An 8,948-nucleotide genomic window follows, 5' to 3' on the forward strand; every position below is an offset into this window, starting at 1 on the left:
GAGGGACAATAATTACATGAAACTGTGCATTCACTGTTTATCAGTTCAAGCAATTATTTCGTTTCTTTAGGTGCAATTTTAATCTGCATCATTTTTTTCTCATCAAAACAAAGGTTTAAAAAAAAAAAAAAAAAAAAAAGAGTAAAAGCCCTTTGCAAATGTGAGTACATGTGGAATTGGTTAAGCAGCAGAGGGAGCTAAAGGACCGTGGAACAGCTCGTTGACGTGGAAAGACACCTGCAGACCATACACAGCTGTTGCTCAGGGTGCAGTTCAGTTTTGGTTTAAATCTCTGGTTTAATCAAATTTGCATAACTCTAATGTTAAAATAGGCAAAAATTAAACATATTCCAATCGTGTTATTCTGCTTGTGCAGAATATTTGCTTCCTTTAGAAGACCATCTCAAAACACATGTGGAAATACTTCTGCCATCTGTGCAGGTGTTTTGGAGTGTGACTATGTCTGCATGAGCAGTTAGATGAATGCTGTGGCGCATGCAGCAGACCAAGACATCAAGCTATAAAGACCCATCATGAATAATCAGAATCATGCAAATCACATTATTTTGATTCCTTATTCCTGAATTTCCATTACATTTTCATTTTCCCCCTTATATTGGAAAGATTTGGAAGTTTTGGCATAACAAAAATGAAGGAAAAAAAATATTGTTATTGTCCAAAAAATAAAAAGGTATAATGTTGCAAAAGAGAGTAATTTAATAAAGAGTCTTTAGCTGTTCTCTTTTTCCTAAGCAAGAATCTCTAGCCATGGTACACCTCACTGAATTGTCCTTGGCAGAAATCCTTTTAAAGTTTGCAGCACCTAGATCACAGTTGTGTGGATGTGTGCCAGTTATCACAGGAGTCTTCATGGACTGATTGAAGTTTTTCAAAATTGTTTTAGAGAACAGTGAAAGTGAAAATAAAAATTGTCAGTAAGCAGAAAAATCCATCTCATATAATGAAAAGTTCAGAAGTTTCCAGGGCATATGCAGGGAGTCTTGCCTCTTTCTAGAACTGAAAAGTACAGCACCAAGAGGTTATTATCCACCATAATTCTACCCAATTTCACTAATAAGCATTCCTCCTCTAGCTTGCCTGTGAGCCAGATCAAAAACAAAACTAGAAAACAAACACATCATCTTTTTACTCAATAGGGGGAGTTTTGTTGTAGTTCTTTAATGCATCAAAAGAAATTCATTCAGAAGCTGGGAGACAGTGAAACTGTTGCTTTCACTTTCCTTGAAAAAATGATGGAAAGAAAGAAAAGGAGAAGGGCATACACAAAGGACTCTACATGTCGATGGGTAAGGAACAAATATAGGAAGAGAGATCTTTATTTCAGCTCCTGCTCTACTGAATGCTAAGTAAAATGTATTGAAGCACCTGCTGGATTTACACTTGTGCTCCCCACTCACAGGCATCAGCTGAGGAAAAGGCTGTAAACAAGGCAGGGCTGGGTGACAAGCTGAGCAGTGTGATGGCTGCAGATGGAGCAGGAAGCCTTTGGTACCCAGGAACTTCAGTTATTTTCCTTCCCAGTGTAAAGTGTAGCAGCCTCTCTTTCCCAAAATTTTTCACAGTTGAATGGTTTTTCTTCATCTCCATCTTCATCGTGCTGCTGCCTACTCACTTGAGAGAGTTCTCAATGAACACATATACTAGTTCCTCTTTAACTTCTTCCCTTGTGTGTGAATGAATAAGGGATCATAGAAGTATTTAGGTTGTAAAAGACCTTTTAGACCATCAAGTCCAACTGTCAACTGAACATTGCCAAGTCCACTGCTAAACCATGTCATTCAGCACCACATCTACATGCCTTTTAAATACCTTCAGGGATGGTGACTCCACCACCTCCCTCCTCTCAGCAGCATGTTCCAAAGCTTGATAGCTCTCTCAGTGGAGAATTTTTTTCCTAATAGCCAATCTAACTTCACCTTGGTACTACTTTAAGTCATTTCCTTTCTTTGTATCACTTGTTACTTGGGAAAAGATACCAACACCCACCTTGTTACAACCTCTTTTCAGGTGGTTGTAGAAAGGCTGTAGGATACCCTTTCTTTTTTTCCTTTCATTACTAATTACCCCCTTCCCTTCCCACTGTACATCTCCAATGCACACAAGGTAGAAGAGAGATTAATTATATATGGGGAATCAAACCATGATGCTACATGTGTGAGAATAAGGTGTATTTCATCCCACTGTCCTCTTTCAGTTTCCACCTCCTAATCCCACAGCCGTGGATTTTACTCTGATCACTTCAGTCTGGCCTGGTAGAACAAAACCGGGAGTTCCCAGGAGCAAGCTGTATATCAGGATGTGAAGCCCTTTCTCTCCCGTGCTATTTTTACAGAGCTACTTTCTGATTGCTGAATAAACCTAGGCATGTGCATGTGTCTTCACTGCATCTCCCCCACTCCACCCACCCCCCAGCTCCTGCAAGTGTCCTCCTCCATTTCTCAGCTGCCCTCATGCTTCCTGCATCCCCAGGAAGCTGATGGTAGTGCCAGATGATGGTTCACCAGGGTTTAGTCTGTTGATTTGACACTCTGTTGGAATCTGGGAAACCATTTGAGACTATGTTTCTTTAGTATAAGAACTGTGGCAGGGAGTGGAGATTACTGGTCGTATCTCATGCTGATACTGAGCTGAACTCCTGGCAGGGCTGAATATTCATTCACAGGATCTGAGAAGCACTCCTGGGTATCACAGAATATATATTACCCTCAGGTTTCACACCTGCTGCCTCAGACCTGGTAAGAGGAGTTGGAGACTAATTGCCTGTAGAACCAGGAATACAAGAAGAGAAGGTCACAGGTATAACATTTTCATCTTAATTCCTTTTTCTGACTGCTGGGTAAGAGCAGAGGGAAAAGTCCAGCTCTAAAAATACCAGCTCTCCTTCTGCTTCTTGGATGTCTCCGATAGAGTGAATTTGTCTGCCAGCCACTAGTTAAAGGGGCCTGGCTATTACTACAACTCTTTCTAGTTCCCATGCACTTTTACTTACTCCATGCAAAACAAAAGGTATCAAAGGTGTTCTCTTGATTCTCTTCAGTGCCAATAGGCTGATAGGACATTCACTGAAAGGTGGGAAATCTGTGTGCATATCACTCAGACTTTTGCTTACAAAGGAAGAAATGTTCCATATTTCAGACAGAGAGGCTCAGAAAACTTTGATGAGTTTACTTAATGAATCCTGATATATGAGTCCTTGATTAGGGTAGGGGTTTTTTTTAGAAATCATATTGTTCACAACCATTTTTGACTACCTGTCCTGGGTAGAATGGGCTTTCCTGAAGTAATTTTCTTGAAAATCACTAATGCTTCCCAGAGAGGCTGGCCATGTAACTCACACCTGCAAATATCACCATGAAGTAAGGCACCTACTGCAGATGCAGTGCTACAGTTTGAAAGAGTGTATCTTAACCTGGGGGGAAAAAAAGTAAATGTCAATATGTCCTTCAATGTTTCTGTCAGATTTGACTTTAGGAAGTATTACAAACTTGTATTATGAATTTAGTTTGCTTTTGTTTTGTCATGCTGGCCTTTGTAGATGCTTTTTTGAGACACAAAACTCTCACCATTCACAATGTTTTTAACATAAAGGACCTAACTCTAATTCATAGACTGATCTAAATGGCAGCAGATGTGGTCCCAGAGGCAGGTTGTCTGAAGACAGGTGGTCTGAGGTTGTCTGAGTGTAGCTGAGACACCTGTGGGTAAACTTTAGGAGAACACTAGGATAACAGACTTTCCTATTCAAAATCATCCTTCCCTGTGGTGACTTTCCCTCTTGCTTCTTTAAGACCCTTGGACATCCTTATCTCCTGAGAGTCTCATTATACTTTTGCCTGCTCTATCCATCACCATATGCCTTCAGCAGCTGTGGCTACAGCAGCTATCAGTCCTCAAGCACATTTGTCTCCCTCTGAGATACTTCTTAAACTAGTGCTTGTATTACACCTCCCTCTTATACAATCTTCACTGCAGCACTGAAGGTATCTATAGAAACAAGCAACTCTACAGTTAGGTTAACAACTGTAAATTTCTAAATTTCTAAAACTCTAAATTTCTTCTGATATGTGTTTGGGTTTTTTTTTGTTTAATTTGTGGCTGCTTTTTTTGTTTGGTTTTGGTAACAGATCCCTTATTTTCCTCAGCTATAGCCTCATAAAGCAAATTCTCAAGGAATTATTGAGAGAAAGGATTTTGAGTGGAATTACCTATTTCTGTCCTTATAAACTGTGCCAGTGAAAAATATCAGGCCCCTCTCACTGCTTCTGTTTCTTTCCTTCAGGAATCTTGCTTTCAAGATATGAATGTCAGGCTTCCAGGGAGGCAGACTTTTAAACAGCTCTGGAAGTTCTGATCAGTAAAGCACTTAAGCACTTACTTACATTTAATCACGTCATTTTTACAGACTTACCATTTGTTGTCTTGTGAACCACGGTACTCAGCACCTTGAAGAACTGTGCTTTAAGTGCATCAAGTGCACTTGGACCTGCTCAATGAGTTATTGGCTATATGGTCCTCTCAAAACACAAAAGGGAGGTCGTTAAATCGATGTGCCACACTTCCTAAGTAGTATGTTAACTTCAGTGGTCTCTGCCTTTCCTTTTGAAGTGTTATTGTCTGCCTGCTGAGATGCTTCCTGCTTTATAGTAGTCATATTTTGTCCTAAAGTGAACTAATCTTTACTGTGCATTGTTAAAAACCTTTCACAACAGAGGCTGCTGAAATTCAGTGGTGAATGGTAGGATTCCTGTATGTAATTTGTCAAGTTTTTAAAGCATTTGGGAGTCCTTTGGCATGAAAATTGTTCTACAAATGTGACATCATTATGATCGTGACTTGTCTCCTTGGAGAGAGAAAATGTGACTGCTCTAAAAAATCTTAGTAGCATCCTCCTCCCATTAAAGCCTTAGGTTTTGTTCATTCAAGTCACAAATTTTTGAACAGAAGTGATAATAACAGGATAATAGTACTGAATTGTTTTTTTTTCCACATCATGACTATAAATTACCTAAGCCAACTTTTCTAATCCAATTTCAGTATAAAAGTTTACACCTAAAGTCCAGTGAAGGGAATGATACCTACATCATGAAGAGTAAGAGTGGGTATTGCTCCTTAATGCTGTTCTTTGAGTAATACTTAGATTCCATGTCTTAAAATAACCAACATTTCACACAGATTCAGAGTTAAAAAGAAGGCAGATACATAAACTTTAGATTGTAAAACCTACATGAAGGAGGAAACCACAAGAAGGACAAGAGTCATGCCAATAGGAAGGCAATGTATTTTTAGAAATTCTTTTGTCTTCTAAACAAGGTTTTGCTTCTGGTATATTCATACTCCTGCTTATATTCTTTCTTTCTTTTTTTTTTTTTTTCTCCCATAAGGCTAATATTTACAATGCTATATTTGTGAAGATATAGCTTTATGAAGCAAGAGAGATATGCGATTGTGGTCAGCTACTGAAAGAACTGAAGTAACAAAATGTGCTTTAGATGACTGGTCACACAAGTTCAGGCACTGAAACATGCACATGAAACACACAGGGCAAATATTGATGAGCATTCCAGAAGCCAAGGGTTGTTTGCACAAAGCATTTCTTGAAGAATTTCAAACAGAAACTTTTTTCTTAAAAACTGCTGTGTGTTTGCCAAAGTACATCTTTTATCACTTGTGAATGTAGAACACCTACAAGTGATTCACCTACATGCAAGTACTGATGGGGTGCTGTAGTCTCTGGCCTTGAAATGAAATGCTTGCAGTAAGATCCTGTTTATTGCCATGGACCAAAGATATGGTGAAACTTCAGGGGCTACTCATCACTTTTGCTGCCAGTCTTGTCCTCTCCCTGTTATATCAGACTCCTTCCACAAACAGAAGAATGAGTGACAGAGATTTGATTCTTCACCTGAGTATTTTCCTAGTTGTAGCTGTTTTGTGAGATTGAGGTAAATGGTTTGCTGAGAATGTGGACCAGAATATGCTATAACATGTAATTATTGTCAGATAATTTCCTTCTGAAAAGTGTATTACGTATTTTTTGTTATGTAGTAGAGTTTGTAACGTGAATGATCTTTGCCTGAAAATCTATATTCTAAGACAATTACATATTTGCAATGTATAATTTTTCCTTTTTCTTTATTAATACTTCAGTTGTGAATTATTAAGAACTCTCAGCTGTTAATTTTTTTCCTGACTTCTAGTAAGGTCAAAGCATTTATCATGATGAAACTCAGATTGAGAACCAAAGAACTTCATGTACTAATGAAAAATATACTTTATGTTTGTATATTTTCTAAAATGAAAATTATACAGCAGTGATGTATCTAATTGAATGTCACAATATCAGTAATTGTGCTGCCTATGAAAGAAATTTGTTCCAAAGTCAAAGTGTCACCTTGCTGTCAAATAATCCCATAGATTACCATAAACAGAGCTAGCGAAATTGTACTGTGACTGAAAAGATATGTGATGTGAATCCTAGTCATTACCAAAGACATGATTTCCATTGTAATTATCTGCCTATCACAATAGCTTCCTTCTGCCAGCTCTTGCTTACCTGCTGCCACAAAAGCTCATTAACATTTTTGTCGATGCAGTACCATTTGTACAGTTAACCTTTGTGCAAAGTGGGGTCATTTCTTCATTATGATGGATTCTGTAATATCACAACAACTTGCATTGAAGATTAATATTTCTCTTTTCTTCATTTATGGTTAAATTAGAAATTAGTCTAACACCTGGGTTTCATTATACCAAGTTGCCTTGTCATGTGTGGAAAATGCAATTTGGTTTACAGGTAGCTTCAGTGTTCTCCATCTAAGAAGGGATTACTGCCATTGGTCAAAGCTACTTTTAAAGGCAGATGAATCCTTGCAAAATTCAGGCAGGTTTTGATGGAAAATAAAAAATATTTTTAAAAGTAAATTAAAGAATTATGCTTTTCACTTTTAGATATCGAACTGTGCAAAACTTTTGCTATTCAGACTTTATAATAAAAATGTTACAATTGCTTTTCTCGATGATGCTAGCCTTAAGTTTGATTTGATACCAGTAGTTAAAATTCATAGTAGCAATCTTAAGCTTTTACTTCATTTTTATGGTCTTCAAACATAGGGCTTGCTGCATTTGTTGGACCGTTGTAAACTATGAATGGTTTCTGCAGTACTATAGAACATTTTCCACAAGTAGTTACTTGATCCTTGTAAATTTAAATTAGAATTATTTCTCCCTGACAGTTTAAAGATTGAAAGTAAACACATTTTTTAAATTCAACTCTGTTGAGATATATAAAGAGAGGGTTAGTGCTAGCCAGAGGAAAACTATTATGTTGCAGGTCTTGAGTTGATCTGTAGAGAGTTTGTTACTGTTAGTTTAGATGACAAATCTGACATTTCATCTAGCAATTTCATGAAGAGTGTTAGGCACCTGGTATTTAAATTAACCTTGTATTTCTCATAGTGATGTGGTTTGTGAGGCTGAAGGTGAACATCCTGTTAATTCTACAGTTATGAGCTCTCACCCTTGTATGTAACAGACTGATCTGTTTTCTTGCTGATCATATCTCTTCCTTTTTTTATGCAGAAAAGGACCTGGGGGTCTTGACTGACAGCTGCCTGAACATGAGCCAACAGTGTGCTCAGGTAGCCAAGAAGACCAGCAGCATCCTGACCTGTGTCAGAAATACTGTGGCCAGCAGAACTAGGGAAGTGATTGTCCCCCTGTACTCAGCACTGGTGAGGCCACAACTCGACTACTGTGTTCAGTTTTGGGCCCCTCACTACAAGAAAGACACTGAGGTTCTGGAGCATGTCCAAAGAAAGGGAGCGAAGCTGGTGAAGGGCCTAGAGAATAAGTTTTAGCAGTGGCTGTAGGAACCGGGCTTCTTTAGCCTGAAGGAAAGGAGGCTAAAGGGACGCTTTATTATCCTCTACAACTACCTGAAAGGAGGTTGTAAGGAGGTGGCAGGAGTCCTCAAGTGACAGAACAAGAGGAAATGGCCTGAAGTTGCACCAGGGGAGGTTTAGGTTGAATACTAGGAAAAACCTCTCCACCGAAAGGGTTGTCAAGCACTGGAACAGGCTACCCAGACAGGTGGTGGAGTCATCATCTCAGGAGGTATTTAAAAGATGTGTAGATGTGGCTCTTCAGGACATGACTTGGTAGTGGACTTGTGAAATGATGGGGTTTGAACCCCGAGCCCTGAGTTAAGGTTGACATATGGGCGATTCCTACAGCCCTTCATACAGAGGTGGTGAGTTTGCCTTATAGCTTCCCCCCAGGGTGCGGCCGGCCCTGCCGGGGGGGCCAGAAGGGGAATGAGCCCCAGGGGTCCCGCAGTGAGTTGACAAAGGTCAGGTGTCTGCTTGGGGATAAAAGCTGGGACCACTTGCAGGCAGTCAGGAGTGTCTGTCTGTGGAGGGCACTCCCCAGAGCTTCCTGGTTTAGGGCAGACCTCCCTACTCTCCCTGGTCTGCTTAAGACCTTTGCGAACGTGGGCTGATCGGGTGAGAGTCGCCATGTGGGCACCTTTCTCTTATGTATTTAACTTGCTGGTTTGGCTGGTCCCCATGCCAACTGTGGGCAACCTCGGCTCCCTGTTTGCACCACCTGTTGTGGACTGAGTCACATCTTTTGTGGGATCGTTGGGGGTGGCGTCAGTTATGTACCAGCTGATTGATCTGTTTGTACCCCCAGCAATCATTCATGGAATGCCCTTCTTGTCTACAATACAGTCTGTGTATTGGATTCTCTTCCTGCTGGTGCTATCATTTTTGCTGGGCCTGGTCACTGGCAAAACAACTTGTTAGTGTTAGGTTAATGGTTGGACTCAGTGATCTTAAAGGTCTTTTCCAAACAAAACTATTCTACGATTCCATGATTCCTGCCCTGAGAGATTAGAGTCTTTGCCACCCCCCTGTTCTTCCCACTAT

This window comes from Merops nubicus, unplaced genomic scaffold, assembly GCF_000691845.1.
Source record: "Merops nubicus isolate BGI_N331 unplaced genomic scaffold, ASM69184v1 scaffold991, whole genome shotgun sequence".
Taxonomy (NCBI): Eukaryota; Metazoa; Chordata; class Aves; order Coraciiformes; family Meropidae; genus Merops; species Merops nubicus.